We start from the raw sequence: 15,207 nt of genomic DNA on the forward strand, positions 1-15,207 counted from the left end.
GGTTTGTCAAAGATCAGATGGTTGTAGATACGTTGTGTTGTCTCCGAGGCCTCTGTTCTGTTCCATTGGTCTATATCTCTGTTTTGGTACCAGTACCATTTGCTTTGACTACTGTAGCCTTGCAGTATGGTTTGAAGTCTGGTAGTGTGATGCCTCCTGCTTTGTTCTTTTTGCTCAGAATTGACTTGGCTATGCGGGCTCTCTTTTGGTTCCATATGAAGTTTAAGGTGTTTTTTTTCCAGTTCTGTAAAGAAGGTCATTGGTAGCTTGATGGGAATAGTGTTGAATCTGTAAATTACTTTGGGTGGTACGGCCATTTTCACGATATTGATTCTTCCTAACCATGAACATGGAATGTTTCTCCATCTGTTTTTGTCCTCTTTTATTTTGTTGAGCAGTGGCTTGTAGTTCTCCTTGAAGAGGTCCTTTACGTTCCTTGTTAGTTGTATTCCTAGGTATTTTATTCTCTTTGTAGCAATTGTGAATGGCAGTTTGTTCTTGATGTATAGGAATGCATGTGATTTTTGCACATTGATTTTGTATCCTGAGACTTTGCTGAAATTGCTTATCAGTTTCAGGAGATTTTGGGCTGAGATGATGGGGTCTTCTAGATATACAATCATGTTGTCTGCAAATAGAGACAATTTGACTTCCTCCTTTCCTATTTGAATACCCTTTATTTCTTTTTCTTGGCTGATTTCTCTGGCTAGAACTTCCAGTACTATATTGAATAGGAGTGGTGAAAGTGGGCATCCTTGTCTAGTGCCAGATTTCAAAGCGAATGCTTCCAGTTTTTGCCCATTCAGTATGATATTGGCTGTTGGTTTGTCATAAATAGCTTTTATTATTTTGAGATCTGTCAATACCTATCTTATTGAGGGTTTTTAGCATAAAGGGCTGTTGAATTTTGTCAAAGGCCTTCTCTGCATCAATTGAGATGATCACGTGGTTTTTGTCTTTGGTTCTGTTTATGTGGTGAATTACGTTTATAGACTTGCATATGTTGAACCAGCCTTGCATCCCTGGGATGAAGCCTACTTGATCATGGTGGATAAGCTGTTTGTTGTGCTGCTGCAATCGGCTTGCCAGTATTTTATTGAAGATTTTTGCATCTATGTTCATCATGGATATTGGCCTGAAGTTTTCTTTTCTTGTTGAGTCTCTGCCGGGTTTTGGTATCACGATGATGTTTGTCTCATAAAATGATTTGGGAAGGATTCACTCTTTTTGGATTATTTGGAATAGTTTCAGAGGGAATGGTACCAGCTCCTCTGTGAATGTCTGGTAGAATTTGGCTGTGAACCCATCTGGACCTGGGCTTTTTTTGGGTGGTAGGCTCTTACTAGCTGCCTCAACTTTAGACCTTGTTATTGGTCTATTCATGGTTTCAACTTCTTCCTGGTTTAGGCTTGGGAGGAGGCAAGTGTCCAGGAATTTATCCATTTCTTCCAGGTTTACTAGTTTATGTGCACAGAGTTGTTTGTAATAATCTCTGATGATGGTTTGAATTTCTGTGGAATCTGTGGTGATATCCCCTTTATCGTTTTTTATTGCATCAATTTGGTTATTCTCTCTTTTCTTTTTTATTAATCTGGCTAGTGGTCTGTCTATTTTGTTGATCTTTTTGAAAAACCAGCTCCTGGATTTATTGAGTTTTTGAAGGGTTTTTTGTGTCTCTATCTCCTTCAGTTCTGCTCTGATCTTAGTTATTTCTTGTCTTATGCAAGGTTTTGAGTTTTTTTGATCTTGCTCCTCTAGCTCTTTCAATTTCGATGCTAGGGTTTCAATAAAATTATCAATTATTAATTAAAATCAACATTAATTATATTACCCAGATATTAGTAGTTTGATCCTTCCTTTCCAGCATTTCTTCTGAGCATAGGTGTTTAATATTTTCTTATACATATGCATTGAATTTACTGTTGCAAACTTTATTTATTTAATAGGATATCATGAATATCTTTTCATGCCTAAAAACATATATGTACATTTACATATTTTCAATCGTTGTGCATTATTTTGTTTTATGGATGATTGATAATTTACCCTGTTTGCTGGGAAGCTGCAGTGAACATCTCCTAGCTAAGTCATTAGGTTCCTCATGATGACTTTCTATACATTGGATTACTCAAAGGGCATGGACATTTTGAAACCTACTGACAAACTACCACCCGGAAAGGCTGTACCAGTTTTATGCTACATCAGCAACCTATGAACTATAGACTCAAGAGAATGTAAAGAACAGACTTTTGGTACAACAGTGTGACTTACAAGTCATTTAAAGTTTTAGTCAATGCTCTAGGATAACTATCTAAACCAGGAATCAGCAGCAATTCCAAGCACAGCTATGAGAGATAGACCCAGAAGGTAAGATCCGCCCCCTCTGCACTGGGGGTCAGGAGACAGTCCTGCGGGGTAGTGCAGCACACTGTGGATGGCCTCCCATAGCCTGGCCCAAGGACCTACAGATATTGTCCAAACTTAGCTGGAACCCAAATTCTCAATCTTCCCCTATCTCCATAGTGTGAGAAGACACAGTCCAGGGAACAAACAATAATTCAAGGTCCTTAAACTTTTCAAGACATCAAACATCTTTAGTACCTTCTATATTCTAGGAAGAAAAGAAAATTCAAAATCCTATTTAACTGGTAATACATGAATTGGGAAACTTCGCGTGAATCTAGGGAAAGGCAGACCCAGCACCCAGCCGGTAGCTTCCACTTTTGAGAGGGTGAGGCGTGTAAGCCTTATAAAGTGGGAAACTCTAACTGGCTTTCAGCTCTGATGGGCCAAACATCCAACTCCTCAGAAATATAATGAATCCTTCAAAGTCTCACTGCCAGAAACCACCCATTCAAGAAATCTGCCCAGAGACCAGGTTGCTAGTTGGTCTTGGTCTAGGTTCCCCTCAACCTTTCTCTACTTCGGCACATATTTCCCTGTTGTTGTATCTTGTCCCAGTGGGTGCTCTCTGAGTTATACATAGGGTGTCACATAAACACAGAAAAAATGAAAACAAGACCTGCTTTTTTCAGCAGAGTATGTTCAACTCACTGAGTTAGGAAAGCAGCAATCAAATGAGGAGGTCAAAGGATAATTCCAGAATCAAGGAGTAGGTAAAAAGAGGAGTTCAATTAAAAAGGTAATTAACCAGTGAAATGAAGTCAAAACCAGGAGAGAAAAAAAAATGGTAAAAGATATCAAGTGACAGATGACAATGCAAGAAGGGCAAGAAAATAAGTATAAAATTACCTGGTTACCATGGAAGCAGATATTAGAAAAATTTTAAATGTATTTTTCAATGAAAGCACTTACCCGTGGGCAAATGCTCAACAGTCACAGTTTTTAGCAAGTACCAGTATATTATGAACCAATTTCATGGACGTGGTTCTCTTTTCCAAATATGCAAACTGTGGCCCCCTCTCTGGCATAGAAGAAAGAGCAGTCTAATGGGAGTCAGGAGATCTGGGATTCTAGTTGTGGGTTTGCAATTAACTAACAGGGTACATCTGACCTCAATTATCTCATCTGTAAAATGGATACCTTGTAGGATTGTTGCTAAGGTTAGATGATGCTAAATCAGATGATATACATGAAAATGCTATAAAATAGTAAAATTTTCATACAAACTATAGCAGTATGAAACTGGGGAGTAATAATTTTTAAAAGTATTAATGTGCTATATTCTCTTTGCCTCTCCCAAAATCTAGTATTTTCCTAACTGGTCTAAGGCATCCACCTGCTAGTGGCAGGACAGAGAAGTTAAGGAAGCACAAATAAAAGGTTAATATTTAGGATTCTGGCATTTGAAATTGTACTTACTAGCAAGAAATCAGCTTTGCAAAACTGGTGATTTTTGTTTTTGGAAGCAATGTTCCACCTATCATTATTTCTCTCTTGGCATAGCAAAAGCCAAGCCCAGGACATTCAGCCCAAGCCATTCCCCTTAGATACCCCTTAGATATCTAGGATTTACCAAGGAGGTATGTGCCTCTGGCTCTATCCCTGGTAGGTGGTGGGAAGAGGAAAGGGAGAGAAAATGAGAAGGGAAAAGCCCTGATATGTGTATGTCCAATCTTTCTCTTTGGGCATTGGCCCAGAAAGTATGAAATGTGTCACATTTATAGAGGAATCTGCTGGAGATTCTGTTTGCTCCTTCAGGCCCACTCTCTACCCTCCTCCACCCTTCCCTGTGCCCAGGAGATGATCAGGAATCACATCAATGTGATTCCCTTACCCTTGGCCAATGGGGAGCCCCTGCAAGACACTGGAGGGCAGAAACCAGTGGTTAGCAAATTTCTAGTCCTGCCTAACTCCCTCCCTACCAGGCTGCATCTTACAGTTTCAGCTTTCAATTACCACAGGCCAAAGCTCCCATTAGGTAGCTCCCTTCTACAGCTCAGCCATTGCCTGGTTCCAAGAACTCTCCTCTGACCTAGGACTCTATTGACTTCTTACTGCAGCTGTTCCAAGGTGCTTCAGCAACGCTGTTGATTGCTCTTAACTCTTGTCATTTTTCTGATGGCCCATTCATGAAGCTTTCTGGAATCAGGCATCCCTTTTGGGCATGTCACCCATCTTCTGCTTTCTGGGTCCCGGACTGGTACAGAAGCCTGCCCCAATTTCCCTTCTGAACTCTAGGAAGGAATATCCTTCAGACTATCCCACACCAACCTGGTGCACAGCCACATGACTGTAAACTTGGCAGGTCCAGGGGTATTGGGCAGAGAGGCCCCTGATGTTTAATTCTCCAACTCTCTCTTCTGCAGTCAGTTAACCATGGATAGGATTCAGAACTTCTCACAGCACTCAGGGAGAAATTCACCGCCTTGGCAAGAGGTTGGTGTCCCTGCATCAGGGGCTGGGGTTACCAGAGGACAGATGGAGGAAGTAGAAAGAATCTCCCACCAATGATAGCCAAAGCAAAGCTGAATCAGCTCTGAGCGGCTACTGAGCCCAAACTCAGCTGAGGGAAACAAGATCACGAGTAGTATCTGCAAACACTTCAGGACCAGAGGCCATCATATTCCCAGCTGCCTGAAGAGCCATACAAGCAGAATACAAGGCACTGCACGTTCCTTCAGGCTTCCATACACCAGACATGCCAGATGCCTCCTTAGCTAGGACAAAGGAAAAGGGGATCTGAAAAAGGAGAAATATGAACTAGAAGATAACTTTGCCAGGGAAATGAATAATATTTAAAGAGGTTTTTAAACCAATTGCATTGGAATGGACTACACCTAATTTTTTTTCCCCACTACTCAAAGCCTTGGTGCTCATGCCCACACCAAGTATAGGTTAAAAAAATTGAGCAGATATACATATACCAAGCTGTGGAGTCAATACATGCTGCCCCTCGCTGCTGGAGTATCTGGCACTTAAAGACAGACATTTTACTCTTTCACATGCAATAAAATATATGGAATTGTTTTAATAAAGATAAAAAATAATCATAGATCTGATTATAATGCAGTAATTGCACTTCTTCATTGGCCAGGTGAGGTGTGTGGAAAAGTAGGCCTTAAAGTATTTGTCAAATGTTACCACGTGCCTATTTTCACTATACCTACAATTAGCCAGTGATGACTCCATTTAAGTCGCCCATGCAGAGCTGAACAACAACACGAATTGAACCAGCTCCAGCTGAGAGGTCAAAAGGGTCTCTGCTCTGCTCCCAGCCTTGCTGATGAAGACCTGCATTCATGGGACCTGGGTCTCAGTCCCAAGTTGCTGGGCTTTAACTTAAGCTAGTCTGGCTCCAAAGCCTATGCTGCCCTTCCCCGTCTTAAATCATTTGAAGGATGTAGGCAAAATGTTGGCAAGTATGAATCAAGAGATGAGCTTTAGATTAAAGTGCCTCCTTCAACCTTGCAATGAAGTCACTCATTGGCATCCACACACTTACAGCACATGCCGGCAAGCACTCCTATGGAGCAGGTGACGGGTTCACGGCCATGACTGAAACAATACAGAGGGCTGGGAGCTAAAATGATTACAAACTATGATTTTGCATCAGTGGCCGTATCCTGCATTGTTGGCAAATATGTGAAAGTTACAGAATTGCTTTTAAATAGTAAAATAATCTCGCACTGCATTAGATAATTAAATAAATTCAACTGTAACCAAGCAAAGGGAGAAAAGCATACACTTTCAAAAAGAATACAGAATTGCCCTAGGACTTAATAAAAGAAGGAATGCAATAAAGTGGCTTACATGAAAATTTTCCATGTTTTAAATAATAGATTTAAGACTGTAATGTTTATTACTTAATTATATTTTCTTCATGATGTTTGGTAAAAATAACCTCAGGCATTCCTTAACATAAAACTTCAAACTATCTACATTTATTCCCCAAGGGAAAAATTATTGAGCTAATCGTATTACTGTTGGATTTATGAATTATCTTAAGTGCACAAAAAATCCAACACAAGTCAATTCTAGATGGAAATTAAAGACATAAAACAAGTTTATTTTTTAGAATCATACTTTCTGTGAATTTACTAAACTTACCACATTAACCTAGATATTCTTTCTTAAGAACTTCCAACATTAAACAGTATGCTTTTCCTTCATTTGCTAACAACTCATATCTCACCTATGATTGAATCAGGTGTGTAGTAGAAAGGTCTTTAAGTATGTTTTTTTTCCTGCTGCCCTGAAGTTTTGGCAGAGGCTTCAAATGCCAAGATCAATACCACAGGAGATGTATATCCCCACATCCTAAAGCCAATGCTTGAAATCTAATGCGTGAACCCTAATACGTGACATGCTGAAACAGATTAAAAGTGGTTCTCCTGGCCAGGGGATCACCTACTGAACTTTTGAGAGTGGATGAGAGTGGAGCAGGGAAATCTGCATACACAGATGAGCAATCATAAAACACAAGTCACACTCTTACCTCCCAGAGATCACCACTGCAACACCCATGCACATTTCTCTGGATCTCTTCCTACATAATGCAGTACACAGATTTTTTTTTTCTCACATTTAACATCTTTGAAATCAGGATGGCAAGCCAGGCGCGATGGCTCACGCCTGTAATCCCAGCATTTTGGGAGGCCGAGGTGGGCGGATCACCTGAGGTCGGGAGTTCGAGACCAGCCTGACCAACATGGAGAAACCCTGTCTCTACTCAAAATACAAAATTATCCAGGTGTGGTAGTGCATGCCTGCAATCACAGCTATTTGGGAGACTGAGGCAGAAGAATTGCTTTAACCTGGGAGGCAGAGGTTGTGGTAAGCTGAGATTGTGCCATTGCAGTCTAGCCTGGGCAACAAGAGTGAAACTCTGTCTCATAAATAAATAAATAAGATAAATGAAATCAGGATGGCTTTCATAATCAATTATGTCTTGCCATTAATTAACAGCATTTTTTCTTTCTGAGTGACATATAAAACAATGGGCATTTTACATCTTTAACACATATATTACATGATAGATAGATAGATCCATATATCTAAAAAGAGATCACAGTATTTTGTAACTTGATTTTGTTTTCAAAAAGCCTTCTCCTGTTATCTTTCTCATCTCATCTAAAACCTGACCATATCAAAAGTTCCCAATTGGTCCCATAATTTATTTAGAGCTAGTTTGCCCAAACCAGTATCCACTCCAAAACTACATACTTGCCTAGTCATGTGGCTTACGTGTCTTTACCTGACTGATGACTCATGGAAGAGGCCTGGCTCTGTCCTGCAGAATTCATCCTGAGATTTTCCTTAATTATCCATCAGGTGATTGCAAGACAGTATAGTGATATCGGAAAGGGTATAACTTTTGGGAACAAACCAATCTCAGGAAGAATTCCAGCTCCAACCCTTTTCAACTTTGTAACTGTGATAGTTGAAATGTCAGTCTTTTCACCTGTAAAATGGGGATAATAATGCCTACCCACAAGAATAAATTGTGAGTGATTACAGTTTTGCAAAATGCCCAGCACAGTGTCTGGTGTATAATAATCAGTTAGCACATTAGCTCCCAGTCTGGTCATAAATGAGTAACATTCTTCCTTGATCAGAATTATTTATAAAATTGAATCCCTATAGAAGAAAAAACAGAAACTATTATTCTGTCCTCAAGAAGCAAAAACATTTCACTGTGGTGCCACATGTATATATATATCTATATATCTATATATAGATAGATAGATAGATATGCCTTAAGTAACTTCAGTATATGGTAGTCCGCAATTACATACAAAGTGAATGCCTTAGAGAAATATAAACCCACAGGCCCATGCTTAGTTTCTTATTCTAGTTTAATCTGTCCAATCCTTAGAAGGGAGCCCTATGTTCATTTGGTATTACCTTCTCTGGCTACTGCTTAATGGACTGAGATGGGCATCTGACCCAGAGGTGTTCTCTGGATTCCTCTCTTGGGATTTTGAGCCAAGAGACACAGGACAGTTAAGGCAGTAAGATTAAGGGAGGTATTGGTACAACAGCAGTGTAGGCCTCACTGTTCCTCTGAGCTCCCTTAGGTCATGTGTAAGTTCATTCTTTCATTTATTCATTCAACAAACATTTCTTAAGAATCTATTAAGTACTGTGCAGGTCTCTGAGCTCATCAGAATTTATAATTTGGCCTGGCCTGAGGCCTGATTATTTGACTTCTCCTGAACTTCCTTGAGTTTTCTCTTGATCCTTAAAATAAGCCTCATTTTTCATTGGCACTAGTCTGAATGTCATGTTCTTTTTTTCAAAGAAGAGCTGAGTTAAACAGAGACTAATAATATCATAGAATTCAGGTGAAAGAGAGATCATTATGAACTCTCTACCAAGTTTCATCTCTGTGACTTCAATGACTTGCCATGAACTCAAATTAAATTAATTAGAAATTCAATAAATTATTTGTTGCCCCAATCAGGCTTCCTCTAACCCTGTAGAGGTCACTGTGTCCTCTGTACAGTTTTTAAGATCTTGTCTGCAATAAATGGTCTAGGAGTCTAAACCATACCTGAACAATATGACAATTTCCTTCTTTGCTTTCCCTGAGCCCAGCTGCCTTCACTCTGAAGAGGGCCAGGTGTAGGGCACTAGTGAACAGGCCACGCAGTGCCCCCAGCACACTTCAACACCGTGGCATTGTTAAGGCATTTGGATTCTCTGAGACAGATGGGGCTGTAGCTACCAGTTGTTGGTCTGTGGTCTCTATTTGGATTCTGAAGATAGGTCCAGTAATTAAGGTGAGGACTTTCCGTAGTTTACCTGGAAACATTCTCTACATGCCTAGAGAGAAGTTCAGGGGTGCTGGCCCAACCACAAGAGCCAGAGACCCTTCTGGGACTATAGTGAATATCCCTGGAGAGACCAACCAGGAATTTCCTGGAAGTGAGGATACAGGACTGGTTTCCTGGAGTCTCCTGAAGCTTGGTGTAGACCCCATGACTGTGGGTTTGTTTTTAAGCTACATTCTTCTTCATCTGCCTGGAGAAATGCCAGATAGGCATTCTCTACTCCCATGTTTGAGGCTGAGTTCAATGTGCCTCCTGACCCTTCATGGCTAGGGCCTTCTGAGAGCATAGGCCAACCTGGAACCCATGGTTCCATTTGAGTCATATGGCCATATGGCAACCAAGGGTTATATGTCTCCAAGTTGATGATAGGAGTCACTAGGGGTTAACCCTGAAGTCAAGGATCTAAAACAAGTTGGGCTTCCAGACACAAGGCCATGTCTCGGAAATAAATAAAGCTGTGTCAGAGGCACATGGTGGAGAAAAAAGATTTTGAGACTCTGAAGACAGTGCTCAGCATTGCTTGCCTCAACAGCTCTGCATGGCTTCTACAGCTTTGAGCTGCACCTTGGGCCTGCCGGCTCATTCCTGCTTTTGGGATTGAAAGGCTCTCTTCACTGGTATAAGGGCTTAGGACCCAGACTCTCCCTGGGAGTGCTGTCACCACACAGCACTCTCTCAGCACCTGGCCCACTCTCAGGCATTCGTGACTTTCTCTCCTGTGTTATGTCTATTTGATTATGAGTCTTAACTCCCTTACTACAATGTAAGTGAGTGAATGATAGAAAATCAGTTTTGTTCACTTGGAACCTCCACATGTCCTAGCATGAGGGTCTAAGGGCAGACCACAGCTAAGGGCAAATGTGCCCAGAGCCACCAACAAGAAAATGTCTCTAAAAATAGTGACCCAGGATCAGCCACCTGACTGTCATACTAAAGTGTGCAAAAAAAAGGCATTAGTTGATAACAGATGTCAAGAGACTGAAAGGGTGATGCTCCCTCCTCCACCAGCCCTTTCTGGGAACTATCCATCCTTCTTAGAGAAACAGTTGCTTGCATCTTCTCCGTCAGACTAATACCCTCTGAGAGACAGCAGTTTCCCTCCTCTTCCCCAGATCCTAATCCTTTTTCCTCTATCCTAGGAAACCGTCTGAGATGACTATGTTTATTCCTCCTTATCCCCAGCTGAATCCTAGTAACGTAGATAAAGAATTGCCATCAGGCTGCTCTTTGTTGCTCTCTAATGATACTTCTTGGCCTTGAGAGACATTAATGAGGGACCCAAGACCTTCAATTGCAACTAAGCAGCATAATAATCTACTGTTCTTAAACTTCGTTGAGTTCTTCTCTATGATTCATGCCAAAATGTATCCTGAAACTCAGACAAAGGATCTGCCCTGACTCTGAAACTATATTGAAAAGGGGATAACTGCTGCTACCACTGTGGGAACTTTCCCGAAGCAGCTGCTCGGTTACTCTCTTAAGGAAAGAAGTAGAATAAATGTATGTTTCTTTTTAACCACATGCTATGCTCCATGTGTGTTACATATCATTTCTTACCTCGTTTTCCCCAGAAACACATGAGGCAGGTGGCACCAAAGACTATAAAGGGTCTGAGATTTTACTCAACTTGCAAGCTAACGAGTTATTCAACAACAGTGTCATAGATGCTGTCAGAAATTTCCAGACTCCTAGACCAGAGACTCATAGCACAGCAAATAGCATGAACATCATGTTCCAGGGGTTCCCCTTGCTACCAAGTCCCATGGAGGGCTAAATGGAGTGACCTAGATGGATACTGCACATGCAATGGGTTTGCATCTCAGCTGAAGAACCCTGGGCTCAGTGAATCTGAGTCTTTTCTAACAGGCAGTAAGCAAACCTGCTGGCCCTTTGCTCTGGAGGAAGAAGCGAAACTGACTTCTGCTCTGGAGACACTGTCTCTGTCTTCCAAAGTTGTTCACTATAAACATATTTGAACAGATAGTCCAGAAAAAAGACCATCACTGTCTCCGCTTACAAAGTGTGTAGAAACACAAGAGATCTATGGAGAATCATCTTCCATAGCTGGTATTTTCTCATTTTCCAAAAAGGAAATGATGGTTCAGAAAGTTAAATACATTGCACAAACTTACATAGCTGATGAGTGGTGACCTTGAGATTTTAATGCAAATCTGTTAGGTTACAGAATTCCTGCTATTTTGACTTGACCACAATACCTCATGCAGAAATTAGACAGAAACTGAAATGTCTCCATATCCCACCCAAGACCCCCATCGAACAATCTGGGCTGACCGAAGGCCTAGGTCAGAGCTTTAATAGCTGCCGTCTCCCTACTTTGACCACTGGGAAGGAACCAGGGTGGCTTATGTCTCCCAAATTCTTTCTAATAGGCCTTGGTCAACAAATGTTTGTTGAATTAATCTCCTAAGACAAAAAATATATATATCCCACACAAAAACAAAACAAAATCAAGTCTTCTTTATACCCTCTCATAATATCTGTCATGTCTGTTTGTCAATAACAAAAAATAGTTAATGTTCTTGATGCACCAACTCTAGGAACTTCCTTCTCTGAACAAACTCCCAGACTGCATGAGGAAAAATAAACCCTTTAGTTTTCATTGCTATATGATGGTGATGTAGGCTTTCATCACCACATACTCAGACTACTGCAATCTTAGCCAAATTTCATCTTCCTGCTTGTATTCTCCTTCCCCACCACCCAGTCTACACAACATTCAATATTTTGAACACATTGCTTTCATCATGCCAAAACCCAGTTCAAAAAACATTCAATGGGTGGATTCTCCATTGTTTCTGACCTAGATTTGAAAATTCTTATACAATCATTCAAAGTCTTCCATAGGTGATTCCACCTGGACTGCCTGTGATGTCCCTACCAAAGCCTCTAAGCCAGCCGGGCTGTCACCTCAGTCATGTTCCATTCAGTCTTAGATTTTAGTGCCATCTGTCACTCCAGAAAACCTCTTTTTTTTGCCAGGCCTGGTGACTCATGCCTGTAATCCTAGCACTTTGGGAGGCCGAGGCTGGCGGATCATGAGGTCAAGAGATTGAGACCATCCTGGCCAACATGGTGAAACGCCATCTCTACTAAAAATACAAAAATTAGCTGGGCATGGTGGCACATACCTATAGTCCCAGCTACTTGGAAAGATGAGGCAGGAGAATCACTTGAACCCAGAAGGTGGAGATTGCAGTGAGCCAAGATCATGCCACTGCACTCCAGCATGGCAACAGAGTGAGATTCCGTCTCAAACAAACAAACAAACCTCCTTTTCCTTCATTTCTTTTCTAAGAATTCTACCAAATTGCCAACAGCACTAGAATAATGAGTGTCACATTCTGTGCTTTAATTTGATCTAAAATATTTTTAATCTCATATGTATACACATATAAAATTATACACATTACTAAATATCTTACCACTATATACATAGTATAAACTACATTACAAATTGCATTATAAATTGTACTAAGACACAAAATATTACCTATTACTATAATCATAAACACTTTATGAAGAAAATATTTCAGACACTGTCCTATAAACATTTATTGTCCTTCTGAAAATATAAAGAACACATGAGTCATCACTATTAATAGTACTGTTTTCTAAAGCTTTGGTTTCATTTAATAATGTGGCTAAAAAAAGAAATTATGTCTGTAATGCTTAGCCTGAGAATGTACTAATCAGTTGACTATAGAAGGAGTTTACGCCTTTCACCAAGAATTTTATTTGAAGAATAAGAATTTTATTTGATATAAAGTTCTGAAGTTGTAGCAGATTAAATTACACATCTCTTCCCTTTTTTTAAAAAAAAATGTTGCTTAGGTGACAATCCAAATAGTTAGATGCTGATTAAAATTGAATCTAGTCTCGAAAGAAAGATGTGGGCTGTCTAAAACCTAACTTGGGCTAAAAGTGGAAGTGACGTGCTATTAAATATAGAGATCAACAAATATGTGGAACTCTCTCCTTCCCTTTCTTATTTACCCATATGTATAAGGTAGCCATATTCTGACTGCTAGGAAAAATATACCATTGATATAACAATCTCAGGTTAACTGTGTATTATTGAAGTCACCAAAATTCACTGAAATATTAAAAATGGTAGAAAGTATATGGTACCCAACAGTTAACCAAGTACCACATGGTCCTGAAGGGTGGACAATCTTCCAGGAGCTCAAACCAATGAAAGGTTTCAGGCATATACATAAACCTAAATTATTATTTCTGAGGCCAAGACCTGACCAGGACTCCTACTCACATCCATGCTTAAGAATCTCAGAGAGCCTGAACTGGCTGCTTTTACCTAAGTCCTCCCTAGTCCCATCCCTAGCTTGTGTGTCTATACAGAATGCTCTTGAAGGCACTGGAAGCTGTGGAAATTTGGAGTGATGGGAAGGACCACCTGAGGTGAACTGCTCAGAGGCATGGGAGTGGCTGGTCATTTGGGACATCAGTTCACTGGGCTAACTACTACAGAAAATGTCCTAATGTCCCTGCATTAAGACCCAGCTTTCTTTCTTTCTTTTTTTTTTTTTTTTTTTTTTTTTTTGAGACTGAGTCTCACTCTGTCTCCCAGGATGGAGTGAAATGGTGCAAACTCGGCTCACTGCAACTTCCGCCTCCCAGGTTCAAGCAATTCTCCTGCCTCAGCCTCCCAAGTAGCTGGGACTACAGGCACATGCCACCATGCCCAGCTAATTTTTGTATTTTTATTAGACACAGGGTTTCACCATGTTGGCCAGGATAGTCTCGAACTCTTGACCTTGTGACCCATTCGCTTCAGCCTCCCAAAGTGCTGGGATTACAGGCGTGAGCCACTGCACCCCACCAAGACCCAGCTTTTATCACTGTCATTACTGTACAAGATCACTCAAACTTTCAGGCCAGGGTCACCAGGTCAGCTGCATATTTGAGAGTTATCATACTCCAAACCTTCACTTGTGTTTTCTTAGGTCCAGAAATTGTATTCCACCAGTTTACACAATGGTGATTAGCCTCTTGGATGACAATTTCTACTAACAAATCTCCTGGGAGATTGATTTGATTAGTAGTAGACCAAATATCTTAAGGTAAATTCTGTACTCTTTTCCTTCCTCAGAGCAATATCTACTTGAAAAACTAAATGAACAGTAAAAGATTATTTGCTAAACTTTGTGGAGCATAAAAAGAATTTGATGACTTAATATCGCAGCACTTACTATGCTGTCTTTTAATTGCACAATTCATTGTCTTTTTTTCTCTAGATTTCTTCCTCTAGATTGTGAGATGCCCCATTCTTTGTATCACTGCTCCCCTGTTTATACCAGGTGTTCAGTAAATAGTTGTTGAATAATTTAATTAGCCACCATGGCCTTAGATTTGTGCTATTCAAATGCCTATAAATTAAATCTGATAACTAGCCAGGGAAGCACATTTCTTCTTGAAGTGTTGAAGATAAAATAACCAAGGCTTATAGCCAATGTAATGGTCATTAACAAGGGTAGCTAATAACATGTGATAGAGAAGTAACACTCAGCACACATCAGTACACCAGCTCTACTGGAACCATCACTCCATTTTTGTTAATACATTTTGCTCCTTCAAAGACTACATTAATCCAGAGTCTAGCTTTCATTCTATCAATGTTCTGCTTGACTTCATGCCTTTATATGCTCAAGTAAAACAAATGCTAAATCCACAGTTTCTCAGAAAAACAATAAGTAAAGTGAAAGAGATCAAGATGAATCAGGCTTTTCATTACATTGCAGGTAATACTAGAATGTTAGTTCCACTTGGTAATTAAAGACGCCTATAGCAGAATTTTATCCACCATCCGGACGAGTTGAAAACTGATGTATATCTGGGACTATTTGCAGGAGAAAGGTGTCTCTTCATGTCATCAGGACATAGTTGTGTTATATTTTCCAAGCTCCATCTTAATTTATGGTATTTAGAATATATA

The 15,207-nt window shown here is 40.2% G+C and overlaps 1 protein-coding gene across 8 annotated transcripts in view; it reads right to left on the bottom strand.

Annotated features, from left to right (window-relative positions):
* Positions 1-15,207, bottom strand: part of TPD52L1 (TPD52 like 1) — a 112,212-nt gene that overhangs the window by 46,834 nt on the left and 50,171 nt on the right. Inside the window, exon 1 of one of the 8 annotated variants that reach the window (XM_037740246.1) lies at positions 9,801-9,805. The exons of the other annotated variants lie outside the window; for them this stretch is intronic. The gene's annotated coding sequence lies outside the window, so the exon portion shown is untranslated. Of the gene's footprint in view, positions 1-9,800; positions 9,806-15,207 lie in introns of those variants that run through there. 8 annotated transcript variants of the gene reach the window in all.

Source organism: Cebus imitator, unplaced genomic scaffold, assembly GCF_001604975.1.
Source record: "Cebus imitator isolate Cc_AM_T3 unplaced genomic scaffold, Cebus_imitator-1.0 Scaffold81, whole genome shotgun sequence".
NCBI lineage: Eukaryota > Metazoa > Chordata > Mammalia > Primates > Cebidae > Cebus > Cebus imitator.